This window comes from Ochotona princeps, chromosome 19 (assembly GCF_030435755.1).
Source record: "Ochotona princeps isolate mOchPri1 chromosome 19, mOchPri1.hap1, whole genome shotgun sequence".
In the NCBI taxonomy this organism is placed as follows: Eukaryota; Metazoa; Chordata; class Mammalia; order Lagomorpha; family Ochotonidae; genus Ochotona; species Ochotona princeps.
In genome coordinates, this window is record NC_080850.1 from 13,458,159 (window position 1) to 13,469,879 (window position 11,721).

Below are 11,721 nucleotides of genomic sequence, written 5' to 3' on the forward strand. Positions count from 1 at the left end.
AGTGACAGTGAAGGAGGAAGTCAGACTGGACTAGCTGTTCAGAGTTTGCCTTCCTCCTGGGCTTTGGTACCATTATGTTAGGTTTTTAGGATTTGATGATTCAAAGGAAAGGAGATGATTGGTTAAACTAAAGGAGACTTTCTTTTAGGGAGAATAGAATTGAGGGGAGAGATAAAATGTGAAAGCGGAGCCTGCCCAGACAGAAGGGAAAAAGGTTGAAACTGGACTTCTTGACTCTGCTGAGAAATTCTCTGTCCTCACTGGAAAGGCTGGCTTTGTAGGGCTCTTGTCTTGTGTCCCCTGTTTTTGCTTCAACTCCTTTACTGAACTCATGGCTCTGTTTGCTTTCTGCTTTCAAGAAATTTCTACAAAGTTCAGTGCATTGATGCAATAATCTTTGTATTTCTTTACTATTCATGATTATTTAAAAAAAATTTGTTATTTCAGTTAGATTTTAGGGAGTAGATAAAGAGATGTACAAATAATTATTTTATGTGATTTTTTAATACATAGATGAACAACTGTTACAAGAAAAAATTTTTTTGTTTCCTGAAACTATTAGAAAAGTATTGTTCTTATTTGATATTTTGAGAATGGAGAAAATGATCCTTGCCAGAAATGGTACTACAAGTCATTTTGACATTTTTAAAAAGGAAGTTAAAGAGTAGATTTTACGACTCAGCACGGTGGCCTAGCGGCTAAAGTCCTTGCCTTACATGTGCCAGGATCCCACATGGACACCAGTTCTAATCCTGGCAGCTCCACTCCCATCCAGCTCCCTGCTGGTGGCCTAGGAAAACAGTCGAGAACGGACCAAAGCCTGGGGCCCCTGCACCCACATGGGGGAGACCTGGAGGAAGTTCCTGGCTCCTGGCTTCAGATTGGCTCAGCACAGGCCGTTGTGATCACTTGGGGAGTGAATCGTTGGATAGAAGATCTCTCCTCTCTGTATATCTGACTTTGCAATAAAAATAAATAAATATTTTTTTAAAAAGATTTAAAAAAAAGTAGATTTCATTTTTTGTACTTATTTATGCAGTACAGATTAGAAATTTAGTAGCACTGGTGATCAAATTTTCTCATTAGATACGTTGGTTGATTAAATATGGTATTCCTGAAGAATTGCTGTTATTTGTTTATTTAATATTGTACACAGTGAGCATATTGGTGATTAATTTAAACAACAATTCCTGTCCCCATGGGCCTCTCATAGTGTCCCATGCCAGAGCAAACTGGCCCCGAACCATTGCCCAGCCTCTTCTCCATAGGTTGTTGGCACTGAAGCAGGTTGCACAGTTGAAAAAAAAAAAAGGAAAAAAAAAGGAAAAAAAAAACAACAACAATTTTTCATCCTGTGTTTCTGGAGGAATTTCAGCCATGGTTGTTAATCCCAATATGGAAGCTAAGAGGCTGAAGACATTATCATAGTGCCTTGTGCTCACAGGATATACGCAGTGTCATTATCATACAGATATTAGTGTGGGTGGATGTAAGTAATTCTACTTTTGACTCATAGTGCAATAATGAAAGCTTTTAAATAGAAGGTATGAGAATAGTAGGTACTGTTTTTGCTCTGAAAAAAAAAATATTACATTGAACTTTGCTGCCATTACCAAGGTACGGGGTGAGAAACACTTGCAGCTTCTTTCTCTACTATTAAATAACTTTATGTCAGGAAATAAAAACTTTCCAATGAAATATTCTAAAAAGAGGGGTGCAAAAATCTTATATCCCTCAGAGACTTGTATAACTTCAATCAATGTGACTGTTTCCTTTTATCAAAACTTCTTACCATTACTTCAAATTTTTTAAATATGAAATTAACATAAAGAGAGCAGATTGTATTTATTTCAAAAGTACAATTCTTTTTTTAAAGATTTTATTTACTTTTATTACAAAGTCATATATATATATATATATATATATAGAGAGAGAGAGAGAGAGAGAGAGAGAGAGAGGAGGAGAGACAGTGAGAAATATCTTCCATCCGATGATTCACTCCCCAAGTGACCGCAATGGCTGGTGCTGCGCGGATCCGAAACCAGGAGCCAAGAGCTTTTCCAGGTCTCCCACGTGGGTGCAGGATCCCAAGGCTTTGGGCCATCAGGGATATGATGACTTGGTAATATGTCTGCAACTCTTCAGCAAAAGGCAACATTATTATTTTGGCCAATGGTCTTTAAAAATATTTTCTGTGGGGCCCGGCGGCGTGGCCTAGCGGCTAAAGTCCTCGCCTTGAACGCCCCGGGATCCTATATGGGCGCTAGTTCTAATCCCGGCAGCTCCACTTCCCATCCAGCTCCCTGCTTGTGGCCTGGGAAAGCAGTTGAGGACGGCCCAATGCTTTGGGACACTGCACCCGCGTGGGAGACCTGGAAGAGGTTCCTGGTTCCCAGCATCGGATTGCGGCTCACTTGGGGAGTGAATCATCGGACGGAAGATCTTCCTCTCTGTCTCTCCTCCTCTGTGTATATCTGGCTGTAATAAAATGAATAAAATCTTTAAAAAAAAAAAATATTTTCTGTGAATGTACTTAAATTTAAGAGACTGCTTTAAACATGTACAGAAAACTGGATTTGAAAGATACATTGATTTTGGTGTAAAATATGTTTGAAAACCAGGCAGTTTTTTTTGTTATAATATGCATTTTCTTTGATTTTTAAAAAAGATTTATTTATTTAATTGAAAATCAGCATTACAAAGAGACATCTTCCTCATTAGATCACTTTTCAAATAGCCACAAAATACAGCAATGGGCCAAGCTGAGGTCAGGAGCCAGGAGCTTCATCTGGGTCCTGCACCAGGGTGGCAGGGCCCATGTACTGGGTCTGTCTTCTGTTGCTTTTTCTAGGCCATGAGCGCTGAGCTGCTACAGCATGTCTGACTAGTCCTTGATTCAGAAAGGTGGGGTGGATTCTGGATGTTTACAAGAACCAGAATGACCAGCCTGTTATGCCAACTTACTCTGGTTTGTTTCCGTGTTCCTCAGCCAGTAGAAACCTTCCATTCTGTGTCCACGGAAAGAGAGAGCGCACCCCTTCCTGTGCCCCGGCTTCTTATAAACCTGAAAACGAGAGTGATCACCCGATACCATCACTAGGTTCCCCATCCAGGGGAAGTGCAGCTTGGGGAAGTTGTCATGTGATTGATAGGTAGGTGAATAGGATTACGTAGAGTTGGGAAGACGTGGCTTCCAACTCATGACTATAAGCTTGGTGGGAGCCAAAAGATCGTACCCTGTTGAGAACCATTGCCTCAGAATAAATTCTTTGAGGAAGAAAGCAGAGTTTTAACATTTTTGTTTGCTGCTTTTTTGTTGTTGTTTTGTTTTGGTAACATAAGGATCTAAAGGGACAATAGATAATTTTTTTTTCACAGTCTAGTTCAGCATCATCTACTTTTTTTTTTTTAAAGATTTTATTATTATTGGAAAGCCGGATATACAGAGAGGAGGAGAGACAGAGAGGAAGATCTTCCGTCCAATGATTCACTCCCCAAGTGAGCCGCAACGGGCTGATGCACGCCAATCTGATGCCGGGAACCAGGAACCTCTTCCAGGTCTCCCACATGGGTGCAGGGTCCCAAAGCTTTGGGCCGTCCTCAACTGCTTCCCCAGGCCACAAGCAGGGAGCTGGATGGGAAGTGGAGCTGCCGGGATTAGAACCGGCGCCCATATGGGATCCCGGGGCGTTCAAGGTGAGGACTTTGGCTGCTAGGCCATGCCGCCGGGCCCAGCATCATCTACTTTAATCTTTGACTGCTGCAGCTGTGGAATGGGAATTCAGAGTTGTTGGAAATATTAAATATAAAATCCCTTAACGTGCTTGACAGTGCTCTCCATTTCAAAAGCCTTTCCCTCCAACCTTTAAAGAATCATTATTTATTTTCTCCATTTAGTTCTGTACTATACATTCTCTAAGGAGTCTTTTTAGTAGCAACTGTTGTCCCAGAACTTTTTCACTAGCATTGCAACTGAAGATGTGGTACTTCAGGGTGGATTTGCTGTCATTGTGTGTGAGGCAGCAGGATAATTTGGAATACTATCCTATTGGAGGTGGGAGAAAAATACTAGAAGCTTGAGTTTCTATGTATTTGAAGTCTCAGTCATTTTAAGTTTTGTTTTTTAGCATGTGATAATATTCATAGTGTATTAGTAAAAGGATTCGATATATATGATTTACACATAAATAAAAGCACATTGCAGCTGTTTGCTCAAGGTTTGTTTATTGCTAGGGTGTGGTTTCTCTTTTAGGGATCACTGAAAGGGAATGCTTTGTTTTTCTGTTGCTGTGATTTGGAACAGAGAAAGGCAGTTGTAAATCCCACTGCCTGTCAGAATCCCTGCAATTCACTGTGTGTTATTTCAACATCATTATTCATGAAGTCTCATCATTCTTGTGTTTTTCAATAACAACAGAGATATATTTTAAATGTTCCTAACTCCAGTCTTTCAAGATTGATTGAAATAGAGAGCAAGATGATGCATTTCCTGTGTCACTGGTAATATCTAAGAAGATATTATTTTGTTTGAAAATGGAAAATAAGATACAAGATTCTGCCTTCCTCGCTGGAAAAAAAGGAGACAACAATGTCCAAATTAAATCTTGTTCCTGTTCCTCTCTTCAGTTGTCTCCTGAAATAAGGAAGGCTAGAAGATAGGAAGGCAAGTTTCAGGTTGAAAACATGTAATATAATACAGGAGTTTGGAAACTGTGTATTTATGTGTGTGTACTTGTGTGTGGATACATGCATGTGTATACATAAACATGTTTGAGTAGGGCAGACACCATTCATTGTATTCCTCCTATCCGGCTGGCTCTATTTAAGATTTTTATTTTTAAGGCTTGGCAGTGTGGCCTAGTGGCTAAGGTCCTCGCCTTGATCCCATATGGCCGCTGGTTCTAATCCCAGCAGCTCCACTTCCTCTCTATCTCTCCTCCTCTCAGTATATCTGGCTTTGTAATAAAAATAAATAAATAAATAAATAAATAAATATAAACAAGCTAATAGAAGAAAGATTTAAAAAAAAAAAGATTTTTATTTTTAGATTTATTTATTTTTGTTGTAAAGGCAGACCAGATTTATGGAGGGAAGGAGAGACAGAGAGAAGGATCTCCTATCTGTTGATTCACTGAGCCAAACAAAACTCAGGAGCCAGGAGCTTCTTCTGGGTCACCTTTTGGGTGCGGGGTCTCAAGGCTTTGGGCCATCCTCCACTGCTTTCCCGGGCTACAGAGAACTGGATGGTAAGTGGGGCTGCTGGGATTTGAACCGGCATCCATATTGGATCCTGGCACTTGTCAGGTGATTTAACCATTGAGCCTTTGTGCCAGGCCCTCAGCTGGTTCATTACACTGGGCATTTTTAATATGTTTTAATCTTATGCAGGCAAGATGAAAGAGCAGAATTTATTGTTCCTCTCATAGTAAAATGTTTTGACAAGTAATGGAAAGTTAAAATGGACAATTGTTGTACTATTAATGACTGCAGCCTACCTTAGTGTCTCTCTCCAGGGGCTATCAGTATTCTGTGGATACTTCCAGAAAGCTCTGTATATACAAAAATGTACATGTATGTGACTTCACAAATGGGAATCATAGCATACAAATGAGAGTCATAATATTGATAGTGTTGTCTAAACTGGTTTTCTTCACCAGTAATTTATTAATTCCCATATTTCCCCTATCTATCTATCTATCTATCTATCTATTCATCTATAAATTTATTCCATTCTTTTAGAGGCTTTATGGCATTCCATTGCAAGAATTTACTGTGATTAATTTAGCCACCTCATTACTCAATACTGTCATTGAATATTTATCTAGGAATACATTTTAGCAATAGAATTACTGTCTCAGACTGTGTACATGTTTAAAATTTAAATTGAACAAGAATACATCAATTTATCTTTCCACGAATGAAACACTTTCACATGTTTTCTAAATCCTCGCAATATCTATCTTTTATGGGAAAATTGTAATTTTGTATTATTTTACTTTTATTAAATAATGAGAGAAGTTGAGCATCTCTTCCTAACCAATTTTATTGTGCATCTTTTGCAAATAGGTGGTTTTACAAACATTATCAAGAGAGCCCTTTCTTTTGTACTAATTACATCCCTGCTTTTATATGTAAATTACCAGACAAGCCAGAGTTTGGGTTTGGAGGCATATTTACAGAAAGAGAGACAGAAACACAGATCATCTGTTCCCTGTTTCATTCCCCAAGTGGCCTCGATGGCCAAAGCTGAGCAAATCTAAAGCCAGAAGCCAAGGACTCCTTCCAGGTCTCCAATGTGAGTGCAGGGTCCCAAGGCTTTGGGCCATCCTCTACTGCTTTCCTAGGCCACAGGCAGGGAGCTGGATGAGAAATGGAGTAGCTGGACCCAGAACCAATGCCCATATGGGATTCCAGTGCATGCAAGGTGAGGATTTAACCACTGAGCCATTGTGCCAGGCACAAGAAATAATATCCAAAGTTTTAACCGAGTGATTCATCATGAAAATTCAACATAGATTACAAAATAACTACATTGCACAGGATTTTGGCGATTTAGTTGGGCTTATGAGATCATGTTGCCTACTCTTACTGCTAACTTGTCTTTGGGAAAGAGATTTATCAGTTAGAGCTGATATTACGATGCTGCCAGGAACTTTGGAAACAGATTCCTAGTACTCAGAACATAGAGGAAAATTATTTAATGTCTTGGCCTTAGGTAGCAATATCTACTTTATTGACTTGAATCAAGCATCAAATTGGGTGGGGTACACTACTGTTTACTGCGTGAACTTCTCTTCATGTGGTTTCATTCTTTTCTGGGTCTTTACTTTGTATTGGATTTTGAAAAGCTTGCAGCTAAAGATAAAGTGGCAATTTTAAGAGACACCTGAAATAGAAATGTGACTGTGCATACATATGGATTATTAGATGTGCAGTGCATAATGTAACTATATATATGTAATGTTACTGAATTGAGTGCATTTGCTATTTTGGTAATATTTTAAAGCTATTACTGTTCTTTTCCATAAAAAGTTTGGATGCTCTGCTGACTATATTATTCTCTAGATATTTCTTGCTTTGCTTCCATCAGATTATACTCTAGCAATTCACTCTGTGGTCTCAAAAGACAAGCACAAGTTCAGGATTGCACCTTTTTTTGAGATTTATTGATTTTATGGGAAACTCAGATATACAGAGAGAAGGAGAGACAGAGAGGAAGATCTTTCATCTGATGATCCACTCCCCTAGTGGCTGCAAAGGCCAGAGCTGCGCTGATCTGAAGCCAGAAGCCCGGAGCCTCTTCTGGGTCTCACATGTGGATGCAGGGTCCCAAGGTTTTGGGCAGTCCTAGACTGCACTCCCAGGCCTCAAGCAGGGAGCAGGATGGGAAGTGGGGCTGCCAGGATTAGAACCGGTTCCCATATGGCATCCTGGCACATGCAAGGCAAGGACTTTAGCTGTTAGGCTACCATACTGGGCCCCAGCATTGCATCTTTTATGTTCAAACAGAGAATCCACATTTTCTTTTATTGTTCTCTGAAACAGCCACTATGTTTTACAGTTTTTCATGCTTTTTCTCTTCTCTCAAAGATATTTCTAAATTTAATATTATATTTCTCAAAAGTCATAAAATTTTCAGGCAATAAAATTTTGTAGTCCTGTGGGTTTTATAAGTAATACAATGAGTTAAAATAAAGCAACTTCTATCCAAACCCATTTACCATGTCTATCTAAAAATGTCCCTATTATGTTTGCTAATATTATCTACTTTTCTTGATATAAAGTAATAATATTTGCTAAAATAGGGCAATATAACATGTATATATCTCTTTATAGTTCTATAAAATTGATGTAATATATTTCACGGAAAGCAAGACTTTGAAGATTAGTAATAGTGAAGAAATCTACATATATAATGTCACACTGTATAATATTGAAGTTTTTGCTGATACCATGCCTTTTAGGACTATATGTCTTTTTTTTAACATAGAAAATTCTGTTTATTTTGCTTTTGCTTGTAAGAGTTTACTAGATTGGCACATATGTTTTTAAAAGTATGAGGTGGCCAGAGCTGGTATATTCTAAATATGAAATATATGTCTTTTTTTAAAAAAAATGCTGATTTAAAGATGATAGCTTTTATGAGGGTGCTCTGACCCAATGAAACTCATGTCTCATGTTTGTAATGCATCTAGCCTGGTTAAATGGAATTGTCTAGTCCAAAGTTATTGTGGTAGAAAACTAAAACAAACAAATTGTAATTGTTAAATGGGGCATACTTTTCCTGATCAGTAAGGAAGACACTGAAGGAATATTTATTTTCTGAATTTATGTTGTTAATGTTAGATTAGTAATATTACTTTAATGAGAGTATTTTTAACATATATTAAATAGCTGTGCATTAAAAAGCAAAGCTGTGAGTGATTTCTAAATGTTGCCAGAGAGATACTTTGACATTGAGCACAACCCTTTTTATAGTCTTTTTAATAGTTTATTCAAGTTTACAAGCTTGAGGATAGGAGGGTATGGAGAGGCAATCATGTGTACAAGGCATGATAATTTGAAGAAGAGTTAGAAGTAGTGACCAAAGGTAAAAATCCCTAAAGTGTTTCTGAATTGATAGCCCTTGGTTAAAAAACTTGACTCTCCACAGTGAAGATTCTGCTGTTTCCTGAATGTAATTCTCCCTTTCATTTGGCAAGGCTTATACTTGCTGCATACAACTTGAGAGGGAGAAAGTGATGATTCAAATGGTTGGGTATCAGTTAAACACATGAGACATATGAATTACGTTGCTGGCTCCCATCTTTGGCAAGTAAATCGGCAGATGGGGGCTGTCCGCTGGTTAACTCCCCACGTGGCTGCAGTGGCTGAAGCTGAGCCGATCTGAAGCCAGGAGCCTCTTCCAGGTCTCCCACAAAGGTTCAGGTTCCCAAGGCTTTGGACCATCCTCTACTGCACTCCCAGGCTACAAGCAGGGAACTAGAAGGGAAGTGGAGCATCCAGAATGCGAGCTGGTGCTCAAAGGGGATCCAGACACTTGGCAGTGTGAGGATTTCAGTCACTGAGCCAATCATACTGGTCCCTACTTACTTGTTTGAAAAGCAGAGTTACAGAAAAGAAGGAAAGACTCATTCCCCAAATGGCTACAATGGCCAAGATTGTGTCAGTACAAAGCCAGGAGCCAAGGGCTTCTTCTGGCTCTCTCTTGAAGGTACATGGACCCAAGAACCTGATCCATATTCTGCTGCTTTCCCAACTTCATTAGCAGGGAGCTGGATTGGAAGTGTGGAAGTTGGGACTGGTGCTGTGACCACATAGGACGCTGGCTCTGTAGAAGGCAGTTTGACTTCTATGCTATATCACTGTCTCCTCATCCCCACTGAATTTTAACCTGTTCTTCAAATGAACTCCAGAAATTGGTGATTCCAGAAAAGGAAAAATTCTTAAAATCTCTACCATACATTCAAAGGTAAAAAGGAAATTTAATCAGACTCAAATAATTTTTAAGCTTTTTTTCAGGCAAAATTTTTATTGACAAACATATGAAGAAAATCTTGTTTTGACATCTCCAGAGAATGACAAGCTAGAGGAAAAAAAGGTTTAAGGTTTGTAGTAATTAGTTAATCTGTGAGTGATTATTAAAAAATAATATATGCAGTGCTGTGCTTCTCCAGAGGCAATGTTACAAATTGCTATGGTTGTTCTGGTTGCTGCTGCCACTGTTGATGTTTTGTTGTTTTTAAAGGATTGCAGCTACCATATGTTTGTGAATATTAATATTGTTTGAGGTTTCTCAGGTTGCTATAGTCACCACATTTCCATTCTGCCAGAAGGACGCTGTGCACTGAAGTCAGAACTGTGCAGGAATCCACATACGGATTTGCAACCTGGGCAGCCATTTGTTGTGGAAACAGCCTCTTCCCTTCCCCAAGTCCCCTGCCTTGTTCCTTTGACAGATTGGCTTCCAGCTGACTAACTTTCTCAGACTACTGTTCTGTCCAGTACAATCATCCATACCCCTTTCTGCTCTATATCCTAATAACCCTTCAATTTTCAAGACTTACAAACAACATTCCTACCCAACACTTTTGGCAGTGCTCCCCCATCCTCTTTCCTCAATGAAAACTGGGCTTTTCCCTGATCATAATAATGTACGTAGTAGTTCTTGGTGCTTTTATTTTTTAAAAATCTACCTCTTTTTAAATCCCAACATCTTAGAAACTAGAGACAGGTCAGTATCAGTTTCAATTTTTCTGTTCTTTTCCATTTGAACATTTCCTTACAGGAACTCCTCGTCCTTTTTACCTTCTCCAACTCATATTCTGAGCTCTCCTTTTGCCTCCTTTTTTTTTTTTTAAGATTTATTCATTTTATTACAGCCAGATATACACAGAGGAGGAGAGACAGAGAGGAAGATCTTCCGTCCGATGATTCACTCCCCAAGTGAGCCACAACGGGCCGATGCGCTCCGATCCGAAGCCAGGAACCTGGAACCTCTTCTGGGTCTCCCACGCGGGTGCAGTGTCCCAAAGCTTTGGGCCGTCCTCAACTGCTTTCCCAGGCCACAAGCAGGGAGCTGGATGGGAAGTGGAGCAGCTGGGATTAGAACCAGCGCCCATATGGGATCCCGGGGCTTTCAAGGCAAGGACTTTAGCCGCTAGGCCATGCCGCCGGGCCCCCCTTTTTTTAATACTATTTACTAGGCCAGGCCAAAGCCAGGAGGTAGGAACTCTATCCAAGAATCTGAGTCTGGTGCAGGAACTCGAATGCTTGGACCACATTCACCAGCAGGGAGCAATAACGAAGCAGAGTACACAAGACTCAAACCAAGCACACCATTGTGGGATGTGTTTGTACAGCTGTGTCAAAAAGCCTGCTGCACTCCATTTTTTGATTCCTTAAAAATTTTTTAAAAGATTTATTTATTTTTGTTGTGAAGTCTGATATACAGAGAGGAGGAGAGATAAAGAGGAAGATCTTCCATCCAATGACTCACTCCCCAAGTGACCACAATAGCTGGAGCTGAGCCGATCTGAATCCAGGAACCAGGAGCATCTTCCAGGTCTCCCACATGGGTGCAGGGTCCCAAAGCTTTGGGCCATGCACGACTGCTTTCCCAGGCCACAGCAGGGAGCTGGATGGGGAAACAGGGCTGCTGGGATTAGAACCGGCTTCCATATGGGATCCAGGCAAGTTCAAGGCGAGGACTTTAGCCACTAGGCCACTGTGCTGGGCCCTAAATTTTTTTTTTAAAATGTTTTATTTGCTTTTATTAGAAACGAAGATTTACAGAGAGGAGAGAGAGAGAGAAAGATTTTCCATTCCCTGGTTCACTCCCCAAGTGGCTGCAATGGCCAAAGGTGAGCCAATCTGAAACTTACAGCCAGAAGATACTTTCTGAGTTTCCCAACTGGATGCTGGGTCCTAAGGCTTTAAGGCCATCCTCAACTGCTTTCTAAGATCACAGGCAGGGAGCTAGATGGAATTTGGGGCAGTCAGGCCGGGAACCAGCACCCATATTGAATCCTGCACGTGCAAGGTAAGAATTTAGCCACTGAGCCATACCAGGCCTTTTAGTTTGAATTCTTAACTGGCAGTTTGTAGGATTCTAGGAAAGCATATTCTTTCCTGACTTATCTCAAAGACAAGAGGAAAGGTTACTTTTTAGATTCTGTTTGATTTGGTAGCTCAGCCAGTGAATCAAACAGATTTATGTCC

At 40.0% G+C, this 11,721-nt stretch overlaps 1 non-coding gene across 1 annotated transcript; it reads left to right on the top strand.

Moving 5' to 3' along the window:
- Positions 1–1,159: 1,159 nt before the first annotated feature.
- On the top strand, positions 1,160–1,298 carry LOC118760132 (small nucleolar RNA SNORA42/SNORA80 family). Its single transcript, XR_004996601.2, has one exon. It is a non-coding gene; the product is annotated as a small nucleolar RNA SNORA42/SNORA80 family (small nucleolar RNA).
- The last annotated feature ends 10,423 nt before the right edge of the window (positions 1,299–11,721 follow it).